Source organism: Malania oleifera, chromosome 4 (genome assembly GCF_029873635.1).
Source record: "Malania oleifera isolate guangnan ecotype guangnan chromosome 4, ASM2987363v1, whole genome shotgun sequence".
NCBI classification, from domain to species: Eukaryota; Viridiplantae; Streptophyta; class Magnoliopsida; order Santalales; family Ximeniaceae; genus Malania; species Malania oleifera.
In genome coordinates, this window is record NC_080420.1 from 115,539,974 (window position 1) to 115,560,023 (window position 20,050).

Here is a 20,050-nt window from a genome sequence, read left to right on the forward strand (position 1 = left end):
AGTTGGTAGAGAGAGAAAGAGAGAGAGAGAGAGAGAGAGATGAGAGAGAGAGAGAGAGAGAGAGAGAGAGAGAGTTTTTGGGAGAAACTTAGCTCCTAAGCAACTAGAATGGATATTTATAGGGCCTTTGACCAAGTCCAACTCGTCAATGTGGTGGCGTCTTCGTCGACGAGTCCGCCACAGAGCTCGTTGAAGAAGCCATTCCTTCATCGCCGAGCCCAAGTTCCGAATATTTCTCCGATCCGCTTGATATTTGCTCGTCAACGAGGCTCTGAAGGACTTCATCGATGAACGTGACCCTTCGTCGACGAACCCAGCTCATTTCGAGTTTGGATCTCTACAATATCCCCTCCTTATAAGAATTTCATCCTCGAAATTTACTAACAATTGTTAACATAATCTTTTCTTATTATTCAGCTTTACCAAAAAGTAAACCGTCACCTACAAATTGACTTTGGCCCAATTTCATTACATATCCTCACCTATGGCAGAGGAATACCGTGATTACACAAAAGATACTTCGGAAGATTACATACATAAACAAAACTCTACCAAAGATCATACCATTTAATCTATACCATCTACACTACTATACATACTTATATACCATCTAATAACTGTGGGTACTTCTGGCGTATTTCAGATTCTAATTCCCATGAAGCTTCTTTCACTGTATGGTTACGCCATAATACCTTTACGGGAGGTATTTCCTTAGTCCGTAACTGCTGCACCTTCCGATCCAATATCTGCACTAGTACTTCCTCATACGATAAGGCATCGCTGATATCTAGAGGTTTGTAACTCAGTACGTGTGATGGATCTGGTATGTACTTCCTCAGTACAGACACGTGAAATACATCATGGACTCTGGATAATGCGGGAGGTAGAGCCACTCGATAAGCAACCGAACATATCCTTTCAAGGATCTCAAAAAGCCTGATATACAGAGGACTTAGCTTCCCCTTCTTCCTGAATCTCGTCACCCCTTTCATCAGAGCGATTCTAAGGAATACCATATCTCCTACCTCGAATTCCAACTCTCGTCGATGAGTATCAGTATAACTCTTCTGTCGAATTTGAGCTGCTTCGATTCTTTCCCTAATCAATTCAACCTTTGCAGAGGTTTGCTGAATTAATTTTGAACCTAGTATCTGCCGCTCACTTACTTAATCCTAGTACAACAGAGTTCGACACTGACGACCATACAAAGCCTCATAAGTTGCCATCTCTATGCCTGCCTGGTAACCGTTATTTTATGCAAATTCAACAAGCGGTAGATATCGTATCCAACTATTACTGAAATCTAGTATACAAGCCCACAACATATCCTCTAACGTCTGAATAGTCCTCTCCGACTATCCATCCGTATGCAAGTGAAAAGATGTATTGAATGTCAATCGTGATCCCAAGGCATCCTATAAAATCTTCCAGAAACGAGATGTAAAACGCAGATCTCGATTTGAAACAATAGAAATAGGGACACCATGGAGTCATACCACCTCATACACATAAAGTTTTGTTAGCCTATTCAAAGAGTAGTTGACTCCAATTGGAATGAAATGTGCAGTCTTCGTCAGCCGATCAATTATAACCCATATGGAATTTTCCCCATGCAACGCCACAGGTAAACCCATCACAAAATCCATCGAGATGTGTTCCCACTTCACTCAGGGACATCGAGTGGCTGAAGTGGTCCTGCTGGCCTTTGATGTTCTGCTTTGATCTGCTGACATGTTAGGCACTGTTCTACAAATCAGGCGTTCTCTCTTTTCATGTTGGACCACCAGAAAGATTCCCTCAAATCCCGGTACATTTTCGTACTACCAGGATGTACAGTGTAAAGTGAACGATGTGACTCCTCCAGAGTAACTCGTTTAATCACGGCATCATATGGTACACAAACCCTGCCGTGAAATATCAATATTGAAATTAGGAATAGCTTTCCAAGAGGGGGGGTGAATTGGCTTTTAAAACTTTCTTTTAACTTCTTTTAAGAATCCTTAACTTCTTTAAACACTTAACCAATTCTTTAACTTGTTTGTTTAATTTCACCAATCACACAACAACTTAATCTCTTTAATCAACCACATAGCTAATAAAACATTTAAACAATCAATCACAATCTCCACACCAACACAACCACACTTTATTTATCAAATATAAGTTCACTGTAGCATTATTAAATTGATGAAATCATTCAAGATTTAGCACTCTTGGAATACAAACACTATCCAATCAATCTCAAGCTTTTATACCATTCAATCACAATATGCCTTCTGTTGTCAGCCTTGGATATGAAATTGTAAGCCCTGTATATATGGTTTTACTTCTTCAATATGATGTGCAATATAACATTCAATCAACACAATATCTACACTCTTCTCAATATTTAGAACTCAATTAAACTCTTGGTAAATTTATCTTTGGGATGTTAACCAAGTAACGTACTCCCGTATGGTTTCCGTAAGATATGGTGTAACCAACATACTCCCTTTCGGTTTCCGCGACCCAAATCAAAATTAAACCTTAAGTTTGTTTGATTTCCAAATATATGTAGTTTATATGATTTTCAAATTTAAACCATCCACCCAATTTAAATATGCACTGAAAATAAAGAGTAAGGGAAAAAGAGAATGAGACGGAGATTTTTACGAGGTTCGGCTTATACCCAGCCTACGTCCTCACCTTTGGCAAACCACCAAAGGATTCACTAATTCAGTTCCATTGATAGGTGGAACAATACTGATTACAACACTCCTTGGTAAAGGCTAGAACCCGCCTTCTTCAAACGATATTCCCTCGTTCGGTCACTCCTTACATAGGCTAGAGCCCGCCTTTCTAAGCAATGTCCCCTTGCTTAGCCAACGATCCAAACAAAGCTTGGAACGTTAAAGAACTATAAGAAACACAAGATAAGATCTACGTACAAGTATACTCTCTCAAAGAGCAAGTTAGTACAATTTCAGCACTATATACTTTGAATGTAAAATATCAATATAAAATACAATGAAGCTCAAGTGTAGAATTCACTAATATCCTTCTTAGAAGAGGATTAGAAGTAGGAACTCAGATAAAGAAGGATCAGCACTTCAGAATTCTCAGCAAAAGAATTTTTCAATAAGTGACCAAGAGAACTTAGGAAGAATAAGAGTACTTTCAGCTTCTCAAAACAGATTTTTCAATTCTTGGATGTATTTTGTTTTGAAAAATCATGTATTTATAGGCTTTCAAACTTGTTTCCATGTTGCAAAAGTTTCCTTTAAGTGTTTCCCAAAATTTTAGAAAGTTAAGAGCTCAAATGGCTATATTTTAAAATATTAGAATTTCAAAAATTTGCCCGTTAAACAGTGTTTAGAAGTCTGAAGTCTCGAGTTCATACATCTAAACTACTACTCCCTTCTTTATATTCTATCCAAAAAATCTTCAGACGTCTGAGGTCATTTTTTTAGTCATCTGAAGTCCCTCCTGTGAACAGTGTTCAGATGTTTAACAAGAATGACCCCACTTCAGTGTTTTGGCCATAACGTTTTCTATATAACTCAAAATTAGGTGTTCTTGGTGTCAAAAGAAAGCTAAGATAAAATCATACAACTTTTATGTTGAATATATTTTAAAATAATGAGATTTTTATAGAGAAAAAATTCATCTTAATGCGGCTGTATAAAAACTAACAGCAATTGGAAAAACTCTTTTTGATGCTTTTCATTCCAAAAATGATTCTAACATTTTTAAAATAATTTTTGACTTTATAAAAAAAAATTTCAGATATTTTAAAAGGTATTTAGGTCCAAGAAGTTAACCTAAGAGCTTCAAAATATTTCAAACGATAGTTTAAACATTAAAGTACTTACATGAAAACTTTTTAGACTTTTCTCATTTTAGGTTCTTGAGTCTTTATGTTTTGTCCTTGGAATGAGTTCATCTTTTCTTCAAGCTTCCATATTCTTTGAGCTTTCTTACTTTGCCTTTCTTTGGCTCTTTTTACTTTAATATTCCTTGGCTTCCAATAACTCATTCATGTCCTCATATTCTTCAAGGTTTCATATATCATCTTTAAATCATACTTTGACTCTTTTAAGCTTCATTTAATTCTTGTGAGCACTTTGACCTTGCTTTCTCATATATGTGCCCTGAAATATCATTACTCACAAATATATTAAATTTCACTTGTTTGTTAGCATCAAAATAAGATAACAAGATTTTAAACCTTGTAAGGCCAACAAATATCCCATCGCCGGAGATACTGAAGTCCAGCTTTGACCCCTTTTGAATTCCTTTCGTAATCTCAACCAACTCAGGATCCTCCCTCTATGCCATACGGATCCTCTCCTATAAAGTCTGCTGTACCCCCAAGCTAGCAAGAATAGCCTGATGGTTTTCCTTCCACTACCTCCAAACTCAACCTCTCAAGGTCCATACAGATCTAATGCTGAACCCCCACTATTGAGACTGACGCATCAACAGACTTCCGACTTAGAGCATCAGCTACCACATTAGATTTTCCTAGGTGATAGCTAATAGTACATTCATAGTCTTTAATCAACTCTAGCCATCTACGCTGTCTCATATTGAGCTCCTTTTGGGTGAAAAAATATTTAAGACTTTTATGGTTGGTAAAAATCTCACACCTTTCACCGTATAAGTAGTGCCTCCAAATTTGAAATGCAAATATGACCACTACTAATTCCAAATCATGCTTCAGGTAGTTCTTCTTGTATTCTTTGAGCTGACGAGAAGCATAAGCAACTACCTTACCCTGCTGCATTAGAACACAGCCAAGACCCTTTTTCAAAGCATCACTATATATAACAAAACCACCATCGTTGGATGGAAGAGTCAGAACTGGAGCAGTGACCAGTCGCAGTTTCAGCTCCTGGAAACCCAGCTCGCATTCATCTTTCCAATCATACCTCATGTTCTTTCGTGTGAGTTTCGTCAAAGGACCTGCTAAACTAGAGAACCTTTCAACAAACCAATGGTAGAAACCTGCAAGACCCATAAAAATTCTGACCTCCTGAACATTCTTCGGTCTTGCCCAGTCCACTACTGCTTCAATCTTACTCAGGTCCACGGATATACCTTCTTTAGACACCACGTGCCCCATAAATGCAATATGTTCCAACCAAAACTCGCACTTCTTCAGTTTAGCATACAACCTCTTATCTCTAAGCATTTGCAATACTAGGCTCAAATGAATTTCATGTTCTGCAGCACTCCTAGAATACTAGGATATTATCAATAAATACCACTATGAATTGGTCTAGATATTCATGGAAGACCCTGTTCATCAAATCCATAAAGGCTGCAGATGCATTAGTTAAACCAAAAGGCATAACCATAAATTCAAAAATGACCATACCGAGTTTGGAATGTAGTTTTCGAAACTTCCTCCGCTTTCACCTTCGACTGGTGATACCCAGACTATAGGTCAACTTTAGAGAAGACCCGTGTTCCTTGAAGTTGATCAAACAAATCATCAATCCTGGGTGGCGGATACTTTTTCTTTATCGTCATCCTCATCGGCCCATCCTTCTTCTTCACAAATAACACTGGTGCTCCCCAAGGAGAGACACTAGGTCGAATATACCCCTTGTCAAGCAGCTTTTGAAGTTGTTCTTTCAACTCTCTTAGCTCAGATGGAGCCATACGATACGGAGCTTTCGATATCGACGCCTTACCTGGAGCTAATTCAAAAGTAAATTCCACTTCACGGTCCATAGGTAACCCTGACAAGTCCTCTAGAAATACGTGAGGGAACTCGTGCACTACAGCAATCATCTCCAATTCCCGTTCTTTTGTTGGTGTGTCTTTTAAAAACACCAGATACCCTTGGCACCCTTTAAGGAGTAGCCTTCTAACTTATATAGCAGAAAGGATCTGCGGTGTAGAACGCACACACGATCCAAGGAACTAAAATTCTTGCTTTCCTAGTGGTATGAACAACACCTCCCTCCTGTGGCGCTCGATACTAGCATAACTGGCAGACAATCAGTCCATCCCGAGGATGATATCAAAGCCATACATGTTGTACACCACAAGATCAACTGGTAGCACCCTTCCTCAAATTTCAATCAAGAAGTCATGAACTACCTAGCTACACCCGACCACAAATCCAGACGGTGTAGCCACCATCAGTTCATAATCTAACAAATGCACCTCTAATCCACACAATTTAACAAAACCTTGAGAAATAAAAGAATGTGTTGCCCCGGAATCAAATAATACAACAACTTCTTGAGAAAGCAAGTAAATGATACCAATGACTACGTCACTAGCGTTCTTAGCATCACTAAGAGTCAGAGAATACACCCTAGCCTGGGCCATACCCCCCCTATTGACTACCATGCTGTGTTGGAGCATTCCCTCTGTATGGCTGCTGCGAGGGTCCACTATTTCCCTACATCGGACAATCTCTCATCTGGTGCCCTTGCCTACCACACCACATACACGCCCCCGTAGACAACCAACACTGCCCCGAGTGTCTCTTTCCACATAAAGGGCAACGTTGAAAATGTGTGGTGTTCTGAGACATACCACCACTATTCTTCTTTCAATTACCCTAATTTTCCCCAAACGAAGAACTAGGAGGCGTTGGCCTCTTCTTCGTGACCTGAACCTTTGTGTCGTCAAGCGAACACTCTTCTACTATCGTGGCTTTATCAACCAACAAAGCAAAGTCCTGCAACTGGAAGATCACTATTTGCATACGGATCTCGTTCCTTAGACCCCTCTGAAATTTCTAGCCTTTCTTCGCTTCATTTGGTATCACAAATGGAGCAAATCGGGACAGCTCCTAGAATTTGGCATCATACTGCTGCACTGTCAACGATCCCTACGTCAGGTTCATAAATTCCTCCATCTTCACATTTCTAATTGTGGCCGAAAAATAATGTTCAAAGAATAGCTCTTTGAATCAGGCCCACGTCAACACTATTGGTATCGGTCAATGCTTTTCCATCTGATTTACAGACACACACCATCTCTCAGCCACCCCTGCCAACTTGAATGTGGCAAAGGTGACTTTCTGCCTCTTAGTGCAGTTCAACAAGTTTAGGATCTTCTCAATCTCCTGGATCCAATTCTAGGCACAAATTGGATTTGCACTACCCACAAAAGTCGAGGGCTTCAACCTTGTGAACTGCTCAATAGAGTAACCCAACTCAGCCATAGAACGCTCCTGCCCCCTATTCGTCTGCACTACCTTGGCCATAAGCTGCTATGAGAAATCACGCAACACACTAGTGGAGTCATTACAAGCCTCAGGGCTGGCACACTCAATACTACTGCCTCCCACGTCGGCAGTGATATCCCCGGATTCCATCCTGAAAATAATTACTAGAATTCATTAGAAAGGTAAAAGCCTAAGAACTGACTGACACTATCATGTCATAGACTCCGTCCTTTAAATTCATATCCCTAGTATTGAAGTACTCCATTGTTTTGACATTCTCATTCTAACTCAAGTTTCACCCTTCCACTTGGAAATAAAACCGTCAATGGATTGCCGTGATTTTCTTAAACCTTTCGATTGATCCAGAAAAACACAGAAGTCTATGAATGGATTTTCATCTCCAGGTGTACAAAGCAAAACTCTAGGTCTTATCCATGTCCTATACTCTGGTATATTCTAGACTCTCACAACTAACAACTCCTAAGTTCTACACATATCCCTAACTAGGCAGCACGAATCAAATCATACCTTCGACTGGCTACGTCTCTGATACCAACTGTAACGACCCGGCCCTTTATACGGACCTAGGTGTTACACACTCATACAAAATATTTGTACCTGTTCAAGATACGTAAACAACTCGCCCTAGCTAGGGATATACGAGTATAAATTATACATAATTTTGATGTAAATATCGCGGAAAAACATAAATATCCATTGGGATTTCTATTAGTCTTATACCAGAGTTTACTAATACATCCACATCAATAACATAAATTCAGACATAAAATAAATCTTTTTATTATAACCCTCCAAAAAGGAACTTCATCGAAGTTTAACACAAGATTCAAATGCTTACGTAAGCTAACCAAAAATAATCTCCCCAATCCCTTTAGTTACTAGGACTGACGTACTGATGGACTTGAAAACAAAGGTTGTATAATAGCGTGAGACTCCTCTCAGTAAGGAAGAAAGTGTTACATTAGTGTGTGACTGCATATATGCACATTTTCATACAAACTCATACGTCTGAAACATTTTTTTATAATACTTTAACATATAACATTTATCTGCTCATCAAGTATTTAAATCATGCATATGAATATTAGAACAACGACCAGCTTGTCATACATGTTTTGCCTGTTTACCTCGTGGCACGAGTTGTGCACCGATATCTCCAACATTGCCCTGTTCGGGCAGGCATATGTCAAGTATCTATATATAGTCCGACTACCCCCATCTAGTTTAATATTTCACCAGTGGTTTCATTACTTTTGCTAGCCGACTATCTATGTGCCCACGCTGATTTTAAACATGAGTGGTTGCTCTGTACTCTTCCAGCTGAGGAATTCCCTACCATTGGGAGTATCTTTCAACTCCATTACTGAAACTTTTTCAACTTCTTATACTAGAGTATCTTTCAACTCCTTTAGTAGCAAGCTGTGGTTCCATTTATCATATATACAATTTATAGAAAAATATAGTAACCTGTGCAATTTCAGTATTTTCACAAATTCAAATAATCACATTGGGTTCAAACTGGTACCTATCCACTCGGTTTACCCCTTCCCACAAATACAGCTCGGGGTACAACCGGTTTCTATTTTCCACATTTTCAGTATAACAAATTTGGAACTTCAATCCCCATAACCTATATCAATAGTACAGAAAATTCATACATTTCCATTTCACATATATCACACGAGTTTAATCAAAAAATCCGCTAAATGATAAAAAGTTCAATAAACTTCATTTAAATGGAAAGTAAAAGATTTAAGCATCTCCTACTACAGTTTAAATGCAAATAAGTGATTTTTGTAAAGTTTGGAGATCAAACGCCAAAATCCTTATTTTTACCAAAAATCGTAAAATCGTAAAACTGACATTTCTACTCGATAAAATTTAGAACATAAGCAGTTAAATTATACATGTAAGTATTTTCGTGACGTCGTGGGAGCGCGTGTGGCCCGGGCGGCGAAATAAAAATTAATTTTTATGTTTAAGGAAAAATAAGAAATGTCAGAGTCACCACTAACCTTTTAGTGTGGTTAGAACACATGATTACTACCCCGTTAGGGGTAGAATGGGTCTACGTTACCAGAGCTGGGGTCGGGAGTTCGGTTATGCGAGGGGAAGGTACGAGCACCCCCTACGCGCCCGTTCTTACGAACGGTACCTAATTAATTTAGAATTATCCCTAAATTAATCTAAAAAGTCTTTAAAATTACTCCTTTAGTGAATTTACTAATACACAAGCAAAATAAACAAATAAATAATAAATAATACAAAAATATACGTAATATATAAATATTTACATATTCCCTCAGAACTAAAGGTACGTGAAGCCCAAAGGCTCATACCCCCGCATTAAAATCATAGGGATAAAAATCAAGAAAATATTTAGGAAAGTACACTCCCAAATTTTGGAAACCTTATAGGATGTTTTTTTATAGGAAAATACTATTATGGGAGGTTTTAATATATAGTAATAGGGTAATAAGCAACACATACCTACTAAAATATTATGAACGTCAAAATAGGTAACAAGATACCATAATACTATATATATTAATATACTAATATGATTAATACTAAATATACTACAAATAGGTAATACTAAATATACTATGGTTCTAATAATTACTACTAACTATATTAATATACTAAAAATAATTGATACTAAACATATGATTAAAATGTTATCTACTAAATATATAATGTCTATTAAACCCTAAATCACTAAATATGTAATATCCAAAATATATATATATATATATATATATATATATATATACACTAAAATGCTAAATATGTAATATTTACCAACATGCTAATAAGTGATATACATATAACTAAAATTGTTATAGTACTAAAATACAACACACTAGGCTATTAAATATATAATACCACATTATCACAATAGTAAATACACAATTCTATTAAGATGCTAATTCCAAAATACTAACATAATGAATATATAATATCCATAAAAATTCTACCATACTAATAATAATCATTCAGCATATATACAATAGCTTAAATGTAAATATTACCTAAAACATATTAAAACTCCTCCCTAATCATTTAACATGTATACTAATAACACATAAAATAAATAACTAAAAAAAAAGCTTAACAAAATAATAAATAAAAATCAACATGTGTGTGCTGGGTGCTTGTGTGTGTGTGTGTTCTGTCTGTGTATAGAGTGTGTGTGTGTGCAGGTGGCTACCGTGGGTGTCACCGAGAAGGCAGCGGCATGGAGCTCCTCGTCTGTTGGTGCGGCTATGGAGGACCGCTGGTGACTAGTCTTCTCGGAGGAAACTCTTGGCTGGTCTGCCGGGGCTGCGGGTGTGGTTGGAAGAGAGGTGCTGCAGGACAACCTGAACAGAGAAGAAGAAGAAGGGAAATTAGGGAAGAATGGAGGGGAGAAAGGAGATAAGAGAAGAGAAAAGAGAGAGGGGAAGAGGATGAGGTGTCGTCGGAGTTGCCGCTGCTGCTGCTGGGTGTTGGTGGCTGCCGGCTAGTGTTCTGGAGTTGCTAGTGTGGTGAGGAAGCTACTCGAATAGCCGCTGGCAGGCTGGGTGGCCTCAGGCTCGGGTGGATCTTTATGATTGCAGGCGAGGTCGGGTGCTGCAGATGGTGGTTGCTGATCGCGGAATTCAACTAGAGCAGAGGATATTGCAGAGGACTGGCCGTGGGGGCTAACTGTTGCGATAGTCTGGTTTGTGGAGCGGGGAAGATGCCGGAGACGACAACCGGCACAGGGTCGCCGGAAACTATGGCGGTGGGTGTCGTTGGAGTGTTGCAGCGATTTGGAAGCTGTGGCTGTGCCGTGGAGGATCTGGTGAATGTGCAGTGGTCGGACGGAGATATGGGGAGACCTGAGTTGCTGCTGTCGCTTGGTGTCGGACTGACAGAGCCGTGGTCGTAGGGCGACGACGATGGCGACGACGTGGGTACGATGGTCGTGGAGATATTGTCGGGATAGCTGCTGGGGCTGTGGTCTAGTATTGAAGCTGGTGGGAGTCACTGCTGCAGAGGGAGAAATTGGTGAGAGAGAGATTGGAGAGAGCAGAGGGCTAAGAGGTGCGTAGGGCTCGTGTAATTGTAGCAAGATCAGGGTTTTTTTTTTTTAGGGTTGCCTCCCCGCGTGTTGGTTGAGCTGCGCCCTCTCCCCCTTTCTTTGGGCTTGTTCTCTTCTTTTATAAGCTAAACCAAATCCTAAAATACTTTTTTTTTCTTTTTCTTTTTCTTTTTTATACTTTTATGATATTAATAAATATGGTAACTAATAATAATAATAATATCTTAATAATAATAATAATAGTAATGTAATAATGCAAGATTTGAAAATAATAATATAATAATAGTACGATAATAATAATAATAATAAAGTGATATTTAAAAATAATAATAATAATAATAATAATAATAATAATAATAAGAAAAATAATAGTAAAGTAATAATAAAATAATATTTAAAATAACGATAATAAGGGAAATAATAATAATAACATATTAATAATAGTAATGACAATGGTAATGGTAATAATAATAAAATACTATGATAATAATAATAATAATAATAATAATAATAATAATAATAATAATAAATTACTTATAACAATATAGGAAAATAATTAATAATAATAATAAAATAATAATAGTAATAATAATAAATTACTTATATCAATATAGGAAAATAATTAATAATAGTAATAATAGTGAAAATAAAAATAATAATAATAATAATAATATAAATAACAACAATAAAAATCATAGTAATAATAAAATAATAGTAAAATAATAATAATAAAAATAAGGTAATAATAATAATAATAATAATAATAATAATAATAATAATAATAATAATAATAATAATAAAATGAGAAAGGATCCCTTGTTCTATTTGGTTAGGGCAAAAATAGGGTGTCTACAAGTATAAACTAACTTTTTAGCTGTTTAATTTTCCAAAAATAACTATTGTAATCAAATTCCCCTTACCTTAAATTCGAAACAAAATCACATACAAAACCGATCCAAACCAACAACCCGAGATCTTGGAAACCTAAAACCACAAAACATAACCTTACTATAATTTCGACTACTATCTATTTCAATCAAAATTGAAATCAAATCCCTACCTCGAATTTTGGAAAAACCCGAAAATCTCCAAAACGACGATCCGATTTGCTAAAATTGTAGAGTTTCCTCTTCTAATCCACGCAGTACCCTCCGTTTTTGGAAACAGACGATGAATGGCGAAGAATCTTAGAGAGAGAGAGAGGAATTTCGTTGGTAGAGAGAGAGAGAGAGAGAGAGAGAGAGAGAGTTTTTGGGAGAAATTTAGCTCTTAAGCAACTAAAATGGATATTTATAGGGCCTTTGACCAAGTCCAACTTTTCGACAAGGTGGCGTCTTCGTCAACGAGTCCGCCACATAGCTCATTGATGAAGCCATCCCTTCGTCGCTGAGCCCAAGTTTCGAATATTTCTCCAACCCGCTCGGTATTTGCTCGTCGACGAGGCTCTGAATTTCGTCGTCGAGGCTCTGAAGGACTTCGTCGACAAACGTGACCCTTCGTCGAGGAACCCAACTCATTTTGGGTTTGGGTCTCTACACATGTAATAATCAACACACACCAATAATGTAAGAACTATAAGCTCGGTGGTGTATGTGTACAACCAACACTCAAAATAATGATTATCTCAAATCAAGTACAAGAGTGTATCGACAAGCTAATCTTTGAAACTATGTAAAGATAAAATCTCAATCACAATTTAGGGTTTTAAAGATTTGCATGGAAAGAAATTTAGAATATCTTAAAAATTATTTTCTTAATATCATAGCACAAATAAATATTCAAATATGAGTTTGTAAAAAATATTTTTGCACACACAAAAATACAAACCAGTGAGTCTTGCAATAACAATACAAAGACTAATTTTGCTATAAGATTTTTCCCACATAAAGATTTAACAAATAAAATCGAGGGAAAAATCTTTACATAACTCTCAATCCGAAAAATCAAACATACAACACAATGAGAGTTTCTAAGAAAATGAGAATAATGTATAGCCACTCAAAGAACTCTCACTACGATTGATTTCATTAAACGCATTGATATGTTCATCTAGACTAGATCCTTCTACCATCTTAAGACAATATAAATGCTGCTTAAAGAAAATTTTTTTTATTGAGGGATTTAGACATGCATCGACTTTCTAACTTTCACTAGATAGTCGCTAGAGAATCCTTCTCCATCACCCGATAGAGAACTTCGTCGTCCAAACACAAGCGTATTGTCGACGCTGCCTTTGCTTTCAAATCTAACCATGTTGCCTCATCCATTCCTTCCGGTTGAGTATCAAGTATAGCCTTTGTAACGACTTTCTTAATTTACTGCATAATTAACCATAATAATTCTCATTGATTTAAACCATAATAAGGTCAACTTGAACCTGTGGGTAACGGGGACTCACATGTCATACATAGCGGAAACCTAAGAAGCAGTAAACATAAATTTCATTTACCAAACTATAAAGTACATTATACCAAAGTTACCTACATTTCATCATAATACTATATATACAATCCCCAAAAATTATCAAATGATACATCTAGGATCTAATATAAAAAACTTACTAACCCTAGTTCAAAAGACTTAGCCTCCTAGTGGGGTGGTAAACACTGCCTCAATGGCGGCCTCAGTCCGCGGGTCTTTTTGGGTTCCCTGAAATGGTTTAAGCTGGGGTGAGACACTTCTTTGTAATAGAAATAAACTAAATACAGTTATGTGGTAACATGAATATTTGCGTGCTATAATAAATACATAGTACATCTCACATGCTTGAAAAACTGATAATATCATAACTGACTAAACATATCATTTCGTAAATATACTAAATCATACTGCATTTCACTGTTCATAAAATCATCTGATATAGCTATTAATTCTGAAATTTACCCAACATGAATAGTTAGATAATGTTATGTGCATGTACTACCCCCCCCCCCAATGACAGGTTGTGCAGCCTGAAGGTGGGACTCAACAATGGCTGGCCGATCACTATTGAGCCAAAAATGTTTATAAGTATGATGGGCCCGCCACACCCTGATCCGTACTGCAAGGTGGACGTCTACAACTCTACACTGAAAGCCACATCGACTATCCATCTCCCACCCCCTCTACTAGCAAGGGTAGTTAACATAAGTCTGAACTAAACTGAACAATATAGGTACGGTACCGTGCTCCTGGTAACTGATTTGAACTATCATCCAAATTCTGATAACATATAATAAATGATAATATACTATTTGAACATACATAGATTGATAGCATTTCTTGAATTCCATAAAAACATAAATAATTACGACTTTGCGCCAATTACATTCATAACTGTGGCTTTGCGCCGAAAACATACATAATCCACGGTCTTGCGTTGGCTATCAATCACGACCTTGCGTCGAACATAACATACATACTGATCTAAATAAATGTATTGTTTATCATATATTTTGAAATCATATTTTACTATGTTATCATGTTATTCCTGAAATAAATGCAAATATGCTTTTCTCGTAAAATTGACTTAACATAATACGATTTGCGTAAAATAATATTCATGTCATACAAACTAAATAAAATCATGAATTCTGTTCTGAAATCACATTTCCTGACATTTCATACTAAAAATATACATTCCTGTATAACAATAGTATTTTCCCCAAATATACACTTTCTCATTAATACTCATATATAATACATGCTTTCGGAACATAAATCTGCTAATAAATAATAATAACTTTCATGAAAATTACTGCTATAGTTTACTCCCTTACCTGACTACTGAAAAGCCCCTACAGTGTTTAGTCCTACACCCACAGGGTTCCCTGTTCAACACCCTGAAAACAATATCTCCCTCAACAAAACTTCATTATCCTTCGAGTACTACATTTCCTACAACTGTGGGAAAGCCAAATATTTAATAAAAAGTCTTACCTTGAATTTGGGTTGAAGTTCAAGTTAACCCCACCAGCGATCCACTCTAGCAGGCTTGAAGAGAACTTTCTCAAGAGTGTCGTGGTGGCCTCGGACCGTCGAACCGGTAAGAATCCGGCCCAAAATCTTAAAGAGAAGGGGGAAGGGAGGAAAGAGAGAGAGAGAGAGAGAGAGAGAGAGATAGAGAGAGAGAGAGAGAGAGAGAGAGAGAGAGAGAGAGAGAGAGAGAGAGGGTTTCTGCTCGTAATTCTGCAAAAAAATTCAAGTTTAGGCTATTTATACACCTACACTCATCGACTAGCCACGTCACTTCATCGACGAGACCACAAAGGAAGTTTGTCGACAAACGCTTATACCTTGTCAATGAAATTTAGAGATGAATAAAATAGCCTCTTGGTATCTTCTTGTCAACGTGACATGTGTCCCCGTCGACGATCTCATCAAGCGTGTTCGTCGACGAACGTGCTGTGTTCATCGACGAGACCCTGTTTAAATCCCAAGTTCAATTTCCTTCTCTCTCCTTTCTCTTATTATTTAATTATTATAACTATTCGAGTCTCTACATTCTCCCCTCCTTATAAACATTTCATCCTCAAAATTTACTATCTGTATGCTTCACCATCCCCTAAAGGTAATTAGTTTACTTATCTTATTACTTACTCTCACTTATGGAGGAATAATACCGTGGTTACATTCAAAGTTCTGGGAGATTACATATATAAAATAAAAATTCTCCCAAAACCAAAAGACTACTAACTAACTAAACTAATACATACACTCACTTACCTGCAAAAGAAACATTACATCATTACTAACACTTTACCTGATTATAACTGAACTTCATTGAACAATTGTGGATATTTCTGCCTCATTTGTTCTTTGAATTCCCTAGAAACTTCTTTTATTGTGTGATTTCTCCACAAAAATTTTACTAGAGGAATCTTCTTATTACGTAATTCCTGCTCTTTCTTGTATAGAATCTGTATTGGTACCTCCTCATAAATGAGTGAATTACTTAACTTTAATTCACCATAACTGATTACATGAGAAGGGTCTGGGACGTAATTCCTCTATATAGAGACATGGAATACATCGTGTATCTTAGACAACACAAGTGGTAAAGCTAACATGTAGGCAACTGACACCACTTTCTCTAGAATCTCAAACGGGCCAATGAACCTAGGGCTAAGTTTACCCTTCCTTCCAAATCTCATAACCCCTTTTAACAGTTATTTTCAAAAACACATAATCACTAATATCAAACTCCAATTTCCTGCGGCGGTTATCGGTGTAACTCTTCTATTAGCTCTGAGCTTCACTGATTTTATCTTTAATGAGCCGAACCTTATCATACGCTTGCTGCACTAATTCTGGTCCACAACTCGCCGCTCACCCATATCATTCCAATATAGAGGAGAATGACATCTTCTACCATAAAGTGCCTCAAACGGTGTCATGTCAATGTTGGCTTGATAACTGTTATTGTACACAAACTCCACCATCGGCATGAACTAAGTTCAACTACCCCCAAAATCCAGCACGCATGCTCGAAGCATATCTTCTAATATATTTATTATCCTCTCAATTTGCCCATCTGACCGAGGATGGAATGTCGTGCTGAAAGATAACTGAAACCCTAGCCTCCTACAAGCTCCTCCAAAAACCTGACGTGAAATGCGAGTCTCAATCTGACATTAAGACACTGGCACTCCATGAGAACGGACCATCTCCTGAATATAAATCTCTGTTAGGTGGTTAAGGGAGTAGCTGATCTTAATAGGAAGGAAATGGGTGATCTTAGTTAAACAATTTACAATCACTCAAATCGCATTCTGGTCATGCAATGCCGACGGTAGCCCTGAAAGAAAATCCATGGATATATGATCCCATTTCCACTCTGGGATAAAAAGTGGCTGCAAATGACCTGCCGACTTCTCGTGCTCAGCTTTTATCTGCTGGCACATCAAATATTGTGCTACATACTCTGCAATCTCCTTCTTCATACCACTCCACCAATAAGACTCTCGCAGATCCCTATAGATTTTCAAACTGCCAAGATGAACTGTGTACAAAGATCTATGAGCCTATTCTAAAATGGTCTTTCTGATATCAACATCAGCAGGAACACATAATCTAAAACGGAACCGCAGGGCTCCATCATTGGTAATACAGAATTCCTCTCCCTGACTATTCTGTACTCTAACCATTACCTCTGCTAATTCTAGATCCTCTTTCTAAGCAACTTTAATCCTTTCCTACAGAGTAGGTTGTATAACTAAACTAGAAACACATACCTGAGGATCACTCTTGACTACCTATATGCCAAGTCTCTTCAGATCCATCATGATTAGATACTGAATCTCCATAGCTGCCCACGCTGGTCCCATAGACTTCCTGCTCAACGTATCAGCTACCATGTTTGGTTTCCTTGGGTGTAATTGATGGTGCAATTAAAATCTTTAATAAACTCCAACCACCTTCTTTGTCTCATGTTCAGTTCTTTTGAGTGAAAAAGTACTTTAAGCTCTTGTGGTCGGAGAAGATTTCACATTGCTCGCCATACAAGAATGCATGTACTACTGTAGCCAATTCAAGATCATAGGTAGGGTAGTTCTTTTCATACTCTTTCAATTACCTAGAATCATGCACTACCACCCTGCCATGCTGCATCAATACACAACCAAGTCCTTTCAAGGATGCATCACTGTAGATAACATATCCCTCACCCCCTGACAGGATAATTAGCACTGGTGTCGTGACAAGCCTTTGTTTCAATTCCAGTAAACTCTGCTTTGTCGTCCCATTCAAATATGACGTTCTTCCTAGTCAGTTGTGTCAAAAACCTTGATAACGCTAAGAATCCCTCAACAAAATGACAGTAATACCCAGCTAGCCCAAAGAAAATCCTGATCTCCTAGACGCTCCTCAATCTAGCCAATTCACTACCGCATCAATTTTACTATGATCCATAAAAATTCAATCCCTTGAGATGACGTGCCCCGAAAACACAACTTTATTAAGCCAAAATTCACATTTACTGAACTTGGCGTAGAATTTTTTTTCCCTGAGCATCTGTAAAACTTGCCTCAAATGCGTCTTATGCTCCTTATAGCTCCTTGAATAGACTAGTACATCATCAATAAAAACAACAACAAATTGGTCTAAATATTGGTGGAAAATTCTATTCATAAAATCCATGAATATTGTAGGAGCATTCGTTGGACCAAAATGCATAATAAGGAACTTATAATACCCATACCTGGTCCTAAAGGTTGTCTTCGATACATCTTCTGCCCTTACCTTCACTTGATGATCACCTGATCTGAGGTTAATTTTAGAATACACCCGTTTACCCTGGAGCTAGTTAAATAGATCATCTATACAGGGTAGAGGATACTTATTTTTAATTGTCACCTTATTAATTTCCCTATAATCTATACACATCCTCATGGACCCGTCTTTCTTCTTCACAAATAATATTGGAGCTCCCCATGGAGATACACTAGGTCGTCATATAAAACCCTTATCAAGAAGCCAACTCTGCTGATGTCATTCGGTAAAGTGTTTTAAAGATTGGTGTTGTACCTAGAAGTAAAACAATAGGAAAATATACCTCACGATCAGGTGGCAAGCCTGGTAGCTCATCTGAAAACACACCTATAAACTTTCTTACCACTAGCGTACTAGTGAGCTTCAATTCATTCCCTGATATTTCTTTCACAAAGGTCACGAATCCCTGATAACCACTTAGGAGCAGTCTCCTTGCCTAAATAGCTTAAACCAACTAAGGTGAGGCCGGATTGCACTTATGACCCTATAAACCTAAGTTCTGGTCTTCTTGGAGGTCTGAAAATCACTTCTCTCGAACGACAATCTATACTGGCAAAGTTAGTTGCTAGCCAATCCATGTCAAATATGACATCAAACCCGTGCATGTCCAGCACTATTAAATCAGCAGGTAAAATTTTTCCTTCAATATCAACTGGATAGCCTCGAAGCACCCTACTACACCTCACTGCTGATCCAATTAGTGTAGTTACTAACAACTCAATGTCTAACAGTTGTGTTTCTACCCCACACAATTTAATACATCTCATAGACACGAACGTGTGTGTGGCCCCTTAATCAAATAATACATTAACTTTAAAGGAAAGCATGCTAACCATACCTATCACCACATCACTGGTTGTCTCAACATCACTTGGCATCAAAATGAAAACTCTAGTTAGAGCCATATTCTTCCACTGGCTCCACGTGGCACTTGATAGCCTCCCTAAACAGGTCTAGGAGCGAAAGCAGTACCAATCTGAGCCTAACAGTCTCTCATCATATGCATTGGCACCCCACATTGGTAGCAGATACCTCACTCGACACGATACTCCCCCGGGTGTCTCTTCCCACAAGTTGGGCAAGCTAGAAAAGGCTGCATACCCTGGAAACCACGATTCCCTATCTCCTGCCTCTGATCCCTGTAGTAGCCGCCTCTCTTCCATGAACCACGACTGGACCCCTACTGGGAACTAGAAGGCGTGGATCTCTTCCTTTGTTTCTACTCCTCAACCTCCAATCACTCTCCAACTTCCGCCATAGTTTCCCTGTCTACCAACTCAGCAAAATCTTGCAATTTCAGTATTGACACTTTTTTATACAATTCTCTCCTTAGACCCCTTTTAAACTGTCTTACCTTCTTTATCTCGTCTGGAATAATGTACGGGGCAAAGCAAGACAATTCAATGAACCTCGTCGTGTACTGTTACACTGTCTACTATCCCCATTTCAAATTTAGGAACTCCTCAATCTTAGTTTCCCTAGACAAGACTGAAAAATATCAATCGAAAAATATCTCCTTAAATTGATCCCATGTCATCTCTATA